Here is a 10,117-nt window from a genome sequence, read left to right as displayed (position 1 = left end):
AAAAATCAACATCAATAGGGTTGTCCGTTTTCTCGATGCAGCACTATAGTGCAACATACACAGCACCTGGGGTGTCAAGAGTGAACAGGTCCTACCTGCTTAACCAATGACTGACAAATGCTATATTAAACACTTACTATGTATAATACTTGTGTTCACAATAGTTTTACTTTATAAAACAGAACAAAAGATGTCCCCTGTAAGTAAACCCATATTAGAACATTGGAATGTTGGGAGCTCCATTGAAAACAATGGAGTGCTCTGGGCTTATAATAGCTGGTATAAGCCTGGAGCTCCAACATTCCAATGTTTCTTTGTTCACAGCTCTGGCTGTGAAAAAAGGCTTCAGGGAACCTGGGGGGATTCCAATCTCCTCACGCTCCCAAAAGGCTTTGTTTTTTTTGTTAGAACATTCTGTCCTCTAGTGACAGAATGTTCTAATAGCCTTATAGCCCTTCGTAGATGGGCTATACCGCTATTAAAGTCTCTCTCCCTTGTTAAAGGCCCTCGCCTTCGGCTCGGGGCCTTTAACGCTGGAGAGGGCCTTTAATAGCTGGTATAGCCCTCTACGGCAGGCTATAAGGCTATATTAGCTGTTTCAGTTATTGAACATCCTAAGGTTTTATGACATGGGGAACAGTGGTGATATCCTGGGTGGGTGATGGAAAAACATCTACAAAGAAAACTATTACTATAACGATAACAACAACAATAATATAACTTTATTAACTTTTAAATATAACGAACGCAACAAAAACTGTAAATATATTTAACCATTTTTTTAAATTAACCAGAACTATAACGATAACAACAACAACAACAATAATATAACTTTTATGCCTAAATTACGCAAACATTTAGCTAATCTGCTAAAGGGGGGAGTCGGCATTTCTTTACAATAATCAATAATGAAAAATGCACATCAATAGGGTTGTCCGTTTTGTCGATGCAGCACTATAGTGCAACATACACAGCACCTGGGGTGTCAAGAGTGAACAGGTCTTTCTTTGTTCCTTAAGATGTTATCTGTGTCAACCTCTTCCGAGAATGTTGATGCGTTAGGATTTCCTTGTGTTTCTTAATAGCATTGGTGTCTGCACACTTCTTTGTCAATTCTGTGAACATGATAACTGTTTCATAAACAGACGATATCTTTGTTTAGTCATTAGTGTTAAGTGTGTCTGAAACTACAGTGCCCTTCTGTTTTTTTTTCTTCAGGCTCTACAGAGTTTTGTGTGTTGTTCTTTTGAGCGACAATTATTCCAGAGGTTTCAGGTTTACTTGTTTTGTCCTGCAGTGAGTTAACAGCTTTAGAGACTTCATGTTTATTTGCTATGTCCTGCTGTTCGTCAACTGCTTCAGAGACGTCAGCCTCATTTGTTATGTTTGACTAGATTGTGGACCTGCCCGGCCGCGCCCAAAATGGTGCCGGTGTAAATGGGACTCGTAACTGCTTGTTGTGTACTGGTTGCCCAACCTTGATATCACGAGATACATATGCAGTTTTGAAGCACATGGCGGAGGCTTGTCTGCTGTAGTGGGGCGCCCCTTTATCGTTTCAGTCGCCATTCCGCCCGCTTTTGGTACACTGTGCCTTTTCCGCCATTCAGCTGTTTAGCGCCCGCTCTTACGGCTACAGCGTCTCGCTCACCATGTAGTTGAGTTGCTCCCACTCTTGCGGTGCAGCAATAGGCGGCTTCCACAGGACTCTTAAAATGTTGGCCGGCTCTTCGGATTTGGGCCAGGTCCAGTAAAATGGCCCTGGGACACCTTGGAACTCGGACGCTTGTCTGCCAGGGCTTGGGTTCCATTCTCGAAAGCGTCCCCTCAGCCTTGAAGATTGTACAAAAGTCTTGGGGGCCGTCGACTCCCGCAGGCTTCCGGTGGGGAGCGGCTGCCATGATTGCTTGCGGAATGGCCACGACGGAGCTACGAGATGGTGGTGCTCTCATGGTGACGCCAGCTTCAGTCTGAAACATCCAGAAACAAGGTGGGGCTTTCATCGTTTGGGAAAAAAAATGTTTTATTCCAATGAAAAGTGTTATTTCTAGGTCACATGACCTAGTCTTACATCATTAGGAAAACAAAAGTAAAATGAACCAATGAAAAGTTTTATTAACAAGTCACATGACCTATTATGCTTACGTTACGCGCTGCGCGGCGCGCGCTGGATCGTTTCCGGGAAGCTGCGCCTTGCGCACCGGAGCACTTCCGGGTGCGCTAACGCGTCGCGTCATATGACGCATTACGCGACAATGCAGGTCCAGAATATAGTCAAAATGTCTCCACCAACCAGCGGTCGGAATACAACCGCTTTCAGCAGTCCAAAAAGTTGGGTTAAATCTTAAGAACGGGAGCAACTCAACTACATGGTGAGCGAGACGCTGTAGTCGCAAGAGCGGGCGGTAAACAGCTGAATGGCGGAAGAGGCACAGGGTACCAAATGCTGGCGGAATGGCAACTAAAACGGTAAAGAGGCGCCCCACGACAGCGTATCTTCAGGTCAAACGGATTGTGGGACAAGGTCCAGAATGGAAGAGTCATTAAAAGGGAAAAAATTCCGCCGGACCCCGGGAGCCGGCCGCCCATGTCGGGGGCGATCTCAGGCCACACCAGGGCAACACGACTTGGGGAGGGGGCAGGAGCCAAGCGCCCCCTCTCAGTCCGCGCCATCTCACCGCCCCTCGGGGGCCTCCGTCAAGCGGTTTAGGGAGGCACCGTATCACATTGTTTTCCAATGCAGTCAGGTCCACAAATGGACCCCACTTACTTTGAATAGTGAAGCTGCAGCAGGTGCAAATAAGGTTTAAACAGTGTTACAAGAGCTGCTTAGAACTCTGAAGTATGGCACTCAACAACCTGGACTTATGCCATTTGTGTAAGGCAGTGATATGGAAGCAACTCAGGGACAAAAAGCATGAACGAACATTCACGTATGAAAATCTTATTTGGGGAAGGTGTAGAATCCAAACGCCCCCTCCCAGTTCGCGCCACTACACCGTATGTGGAAAATCTGAAGCCATCGTTCTACAAACTCTCAACGCTTGCTATCAGTGTATGAGTTTCATGCTCGATCGATTGAGCTAGCCGGATCGGGCAATAAAAAGTATAAAATAGTTATGTAAATAGTTATTTAATAAAATGTTTTACCCTGTTTCTTTGCTGGTGTGTTGTCTATATTTATAATATTTGCATAGGGTTTGTCGTTATTTTGGGCGGGGTGGGTGGCGGAGTCGAGCTGTCTTGCAGCCCTCATGGTGTGGAGCTCAGTTCATTTCACTATTTTCGTATTTCTCATGAAGGGTTGTTCCTAATGTTTGTATTTTACCGAGGTCAAAAAGAGATCGAATTAGTGGTCTACTGATTTTGCTCGATTACTTTTATTTTTTTACACGATTTTTCACTATCTGCAAACACTAAACAGAGTATTGCGACTTTGTGCTTGTTTGTAAATAGAGAATGATCCAAAGAGAACCAATTCTAAAACAGTAAATGCTTGGATAACAATCAATCAAATGGAGAGACAAGCAGGTACGACGGATTACAACAGGGGTAAAGGTCTGCGTTAACTACCGTTCACTATCTGCAAAGAGAGAGTACTACTAAGAGAAAAGAGGGGAGGGGGGGGGGCAGCGTTCAAAGCACATCAGCGTGCATAAACACGAAAACGTTTTTACCTATCACGTACTTGACATTTGACAGCTTTTGATATTTGCTATTAAAAAACCATTGAAATTCACAGAAAAAACCATAGGTTATAGTCGATATATAGTTAGGAATTTGCATTTACAAAACCTTGAAAATTCAATGAAAAAACCATTGGTTTTAGGCCATATATAGTTAGGGATTTGCATTTACAAAACCTTATTTTACTCGCATAAAACCATTGAAATTCCATATATAGTTAGATGCGCTAACTATATATCGCGCACCCGCAATCCACTGCTGATGATGTCACATATTACATCATTCATGACATGGTCAGTGACATCACTGATGACATCACTGATGACATCTCAAATGACATCACTGATGACATCTCAAATGACATCACTGATGACATCACTGATGACATCTCATTTGACATTACTGATCACATCACTGATGATATCATTCATGTGATAATACGATGAACCTCTTCAGACTCTAATATAACCTTAGATACAATCAGTGTAAACAGACAGTCACAGACTGTCACTCATCCATGGAGTTACTCACACACCTAGTCAGTTATGCAAAAAATCAATCACACCTCCATTTTCTCAACTATACAGTTATACACACCTTACTAATTCAAACATATACTAACACATATTTACTCTCTTATACAATCCCTGATACTTATTCACAATGATCCATACAGCCACTCACACATTCACTGGCTCTTATGTACAGTTATTTATATATGTCAACTCTCACATGTACTGTGTTTTACATATGTACTTACTTTGACATGTAGCACTGAGATATCCATTCACTCACTAATACTCTCATGCACAGTCAACCGCCCATACAGCTGTTTCCACATGCACTTTTGAACCCATACATATAGTGAATCAACTACTCACACATCTATGTACAGAGTCACACACCTCCCAGCCACCCATACACACACAGTCAGTTTCCCATACAAATACTTGGACAACCAATGAATAACCCATACAGTTACTCATATAGCTACTGATCAACATATGCAGCAGTTTGTAGAACAACAGATATAATGATGCACAAATTAAAACCCAGTCACTAACCCATGCACTTAGTGAGACACATTTAATCACTCACTCATACAGTCAGTCATGCACCTACTAAATCCTTCATCCAGACACTTATACATCCACTCATTCTTCAATATGTAAGACATATTTTAACTTTACAGAAACATACAGTCACTGGATGTTGTCATCAGTGATGTCATCAGTGATGTCATTTGAGATGTCATCAGTGATGTCATCAGTGATGTCACTGACCATGTCATGAATGATGTAATATGTGACATCATCAGCAGTGGATTGCGGGTGCGCGATATATAGTTAGCGCATCTAACTATATATGGAATTTCAATGGTTTTATGCGAGTAAAATAAGGTTTTGTAAATGCAAATCCCTAACTATATATGGCCTAAAACCAATGGTTTTTTCATTGAATTTTCAAGGTTTTGTAAATGCAAATTCCTAACTATATATCGACTATAACCTATGGTTTTTTCTGTGAATATATATATGTGTGTGTGTGTGTGTATCTATATATATATATATATATATATGTGTGTGTGTGTATATATATATATATATATATATATATGTGTGTGTGTGTGTGTGTGTGTAGCAACAAGAAAAGAGCTGCCTTCCTTATATGGTGTAGAGTAGACCCACAGGAAACATCCCATTGACATTTCGCTTCAAAAGTGGGCTGGAGAACCAATTGCAACTTTTGTGGCATCTGAGGAAGTTTGAAAAAACGAAACTCATTATGCCGATGGTACATAATAAAGGGCAGCTTACCGGAAAACGTGTGTTTTCTCTGCTTTCTTCAATCAGCAAGGGAGTGTGGTTTGGATGTTTGGGTGCGGCCACGAGCACTGCAAAGGAGTACTTACCCCGAAGTGGTTCCGTGACTTTTGTGCCAACTTGGACATTCTAAAAACTTTTTGGAAACGCCAAAAACACTGCATACCGGAAATTTTGCCTGGCCATTATTTAATGGAGTGCAAGTTCATTGCAAGTTACGGCTTACTTAAGCAGTGCTTACAGGGGGAACTCGGGACTGTTAGCGGTGGGGTGAGGGACCAAGAGAGCTGCTCACCGCCCACTAAAAAGATCAAGGCACGCACTGGGGGAAGGAGCAGACACCGCACACTGGGGACACTACTTACTCTAAGGTGTCAGCTCCGCCCGGACTCAGATACCTGAGTTCGGGCCATTCCTGGTGAGATTATTTCAGTGATGCCTCAGCCAATTGAAGAGGGGCATTTCACTTCAAAAGTGGGCTGGAGAACCAATTGCAACATTTGTGGCATCTGAGGAAGTTTCAAAAAACGAAAAGCATCATGCCGATGGTACATAATAAAGGGCAGCTTACCTGAAAACCTGGGTGTGCTCTGCTTTCTTCAATCAACAAGGGAGTGTGGTTTGGATGTTTGGGAGCGGCCACGAGCACCGCAAAGGAGTACCCACCCAAAAGTGGTTCGGCAAATTTTGTGTCAACTTTGGACATTCTAAAAAATTTTTGGAAACAACGAAAACACTGCACACCTGAAATTTTGCCTGCCCATTATTAAATGGAGTGCGACTTCGTTGCAAGTTACCGCTTACATAAGCAGTGCTTATAGGCTGAAATCGGGACTGTTAGTGGTGGGGGGAGGGACCAGAAGAGCTGCTCACTGCCCACCAAAAAGATCAAGGCACACACTGGGGAAGGAGCAGACACCGCCCACCGGGGTCAGTACTTACGCTAAGGTGTCTGCTCCACGCAAACTCAGATTCTATGGCAATCCACGGAGGCTCAAATTATACTTCTCTATCTTTACTGAACAAACAGCAGCAAAGGGTTAAACTTTAAACAGCATACCCCGGAAGGACAACCCCCTCAAGGTCTGCACCAATCACATTACAGTAGTATGCATAAATGTCCACAATGACGTAATCACTTCCTCTTTATTTGCTGCTGCAGCAGTGAGATAAGTGACTCTCTATTTCTTGTTTCTTGTTGTGCTTTATTGCCCGTTATTTCACAGTTTTTATATATATTTGGTATATGCACGCTGTGTCGCTTTGTTTCTAATTATTCTTGCGTCTATTTCTAGCTTGTTTGGGGCTTTAATGCCTTGTTAACCAGCGCACTTCTATTATCATGGTTTCACGCGTTCCCTGAAGTCGCACTGCACTCTCGGTGCATGCGCAACTTCCTACACAGAGTCTGAGCCTTCGGTGCCCCTACGTTATCTGTTTTACTTGTGGGCTGTGGCGAGGGAGCGGAGCTGCGCACTTTGGTGGGCGAGGGAAACAGGCTCGTTCCAGCCCGCATTCTTAACATTCAAGACATTCGGCGCATGCGCGAAGAGCCGGTTTTTATTTTCTGTCATCGGCTCTTCGCACATTAGAACCTGTGTTGCCTGGCTAATATTCCCTTCTCTACGAACGCTTACCGGAGCATTTTTCCGGATTAGTGCTTGGTACTAGGGGAGTTTTTGGCAAGCTCCTGCCACATTTGAATATATTGACATTTTTATATGGTTTTTTATATAGTTTCTATATATTTTTTCTCCTTAATTTTAAGACCCACGTTATTTCTTTTAAGGAAAACCTTCTGAAGGTCTTATTTGCCCTTGGGTTACTCCCCCCCTTTGAATCTCCTTCACACCTCTTGTAGTTTATTATGGCGTATTACGTCGAAGAGGAAGACAAGTGGGTTGAATATAACGAATATGAGGAATATGAGGAACCTTATAAACATAATTTGAAGGAGCATCCTGTTGAAGCCCAGGATTCCCACGTCCAGGGTTTGTTGAGTAAGGCACTTATTGAGGCCTTAACGCCCCTTTTGAAACCCCAGAAGTCCTCTGGCAAAAGAAAGTCTAAGTCTTCTAGTAAGCATTCTTCATCCACACAGGCTTCGGCTGAAGCTCTGCTTAATGTGGCGAAAAGTGTTTTAAAAGACCATGGTTCCTTAGCGGGCAGGGATACGCAAGGAGAGTCTTCTCCAGCTACCCAGGATTCCACAGATTCCGATGAATCGGTGCAGCCCAAGACGAAGGTCAAAAATACCAAACATTTATTTTATGATGCACAGATGGAGGTGACACCCAAGAATTTACTTTTTAATCCTCAGAATGTAATACATCCTAGGTCTACTGAGTGGGTTCCCTGTGTGGAAGTGGCGCAATATGTTCAAACTAATTTGAGACAGAGTTTTGAGAGTCAGGTCAGGGCCACCTTGCGCTCCGAATGTCCCAGACCGTCGTTGTTGGGTAAAGTGGAGGATACCCCAGAATTAGATCCTAATATGGCCACTTTTATGAGTACATTTTCCAAAGATCCCAAGAAAGTACTGGATCGGGCCTGGAAAGGGTACCAAGACAAAGTATTAGATGTCTCGGGTCCGCTGAATAAGATATTTGATGCTGCAGTCACTGCGAAGGATAAGGGTATTCCCCTGGACTCTTCTGAGATTATGGAATGGGCGCAACACGCCATGTGTTTTCTTGGCAATGCCAATGTGGCGTTATCTACAGAGAGATGAAGATCCTTTCTCATGCGGATAGACCCCCAACTAGCTGAGATGGCTACTATGGAACCGGGTTCCTTGGCCAATGGCATGTTGTTTGGCGATGACTTCGTCAAAAAGATGGGAAAAATTGTGGCAACTTTTTCGGCCTTGGATAAGGCGCAGGCCAATATCAAGCGTGTTTTCCACTCAGGTGTTTTTAACAGGGCCGGCCGTTACAGAGGTCGAGGGTCCGGCCGAGGTGGTAATCAGACCTCTAGAGGTGCAGACCAACGGGGCAGAGGAGGTTCCCAAAGGTCGAAATTCTATCCAACCCGTAACAGAGGTGACAGAGGTCGTGCACAACGTGGAAACTACAGAGGCCAGCAGTTCCAGCCTGGATATTCCTCTTATTCATGTACCCATTTTACATTGCGGCGATCATATGGTGGAAGGTTGTATTGCACAGTTCCTTCTCAGGTGGGAGGCCCTGTCTCCCGACCCATGGATACGTCAGACAGTTTGAGGTTTTCATTTCAAGTTTTATGCGAACCCCACGCAATTGGTGACTTCCAGGCCCCTAAGTTTTTCCCCCGTAGAGATGAGTTTCATCGACCAGGAAGTTCAGTCGTTGCTGAACAAAGGGGCTCTCTCGTCCGCTCCATGGTGTTTCACGAAACTCATGAGACCGGTTGTTCAATGGTTACGGGAGATAGGAGTCAGACTCATAATCTATCTGGACGATATTCTGATCATGGGTCAGTCGGTAGAGGTGGTGCAACTCCATCTGTCTTGGACTATCCAACTCCTCCAGGAGTTGGGATTTCTCCTCAATGTTCCCAAATCCCTTCTCATTCCTTCGCAAGTGATCCAATTTTTAGGTTTTCAAGTAAATTCCTTGACATCTCAACTGCTTTTGCCTCTCAAGAAGAGAACAGCGGTCAAAAAGGAGTTGAGGAGAGCACTTGCCCCTCAGACTATATCATTGAGGACGTTAGCCCGCCTCGTGGGGTTGTTGGCGGCGTCCATTCAGGCGATTTTTCCTGGTCCCTTACATTACAGGGCCTTACTGAGGTTAAAGATTCTGCATCTCCTCAGAGACTTACATTATGCAGAGCAAATTGCGCTCTCACGGGAGGCTCATCTGGAAATGAATTGGTGGTTAGAGCACATGGACGCTTGGAATGGCAAGGCCATCTTTGCGGCGACTCCGGATGCCATCATAGAGTTCGACGCCAGCCGGTGGGGCTGGGGTGCTCGTTGTGGGACATTGGAGACCGGTGGTGCCAAGAGGAGTTGTGACTCCATATCAACTGCCTAGAACAATTGGCAGGGTCGTTTGCGATTCGAACTCTGTCTCCTCAGCGAGCGAGTTGTTGTATTCTTCTGCGTCTGGACAATGTGTCCGCAGTACGTTATATAAATCGCCCGGGCGCTACCAGATCGCGACTTCTAGCGGAAATTGCCAAGAATTTCTGACATTACTGCTTGGATCATCACATTTCAGTGACGGCGGAATACATTCCAGGTTCGTCGAATGTGGTGGCAGATTGGAATTCCAGATTTCTGAGGGACTCCAGCGATTGGAGACTTCACCCCAGTGTGTTTCAAGCATTAAATTCCAAATGGGGTCCTTGTGTTCTAGATCTGTTTGCGTCCAGACTCAACAGACAACTTCCCCTGTTTTACAGTTGGCGTCTGGATCCGTTAGCGATCAGCTCGGACGCCTTCCTTCAATTATGGACGATGGGCATTCTATATGCCTTTCCACCCTTTGTCATGATTCCGAGGTTGTTAGCTCAGACACGCAGGCAGGGGGCGGAAATAATCCTAGTATCCCCACGTTGGAAAGCACAAGCGTGGTTTCCGGTGGCAATGAGCTTATCGTGTGCCCCTCCGGTTCGGATCAGGT

General features: G+C 44.4%; 1 pseudogene; it reads left to right on the top strand.

Annotated features, from left to right (window-relative positions):
* Positions 1-7,377: 7,377 nt before the first annotated feature.
* LOC147708862 (uncharacterized) lies at positions 7,378-9,507 on the top strand (annotated as a pseudogene).
* Positions 9,508-10,117: the final 610 nt, after the last annotated feature.

Source organism: Lissotriton vulgaris, chromosome 6 (assembly GCF_964263255.1).
Source record: "Lissotriton vulgaris chromosome 6, aLisVul1.2, whole genome shotgun sequence".
Taxonomy (NCBI): Eukaryota; Metazoa; Chordata; class Amphibia; order Caudata; family Salamandridae; genus Lissotriton; species Lissotriton vulgaris.
Note: the sequence above shows the minus strand (reverse complement) of the source record. Positions and strands in the feature narration are given on the sequence as shown.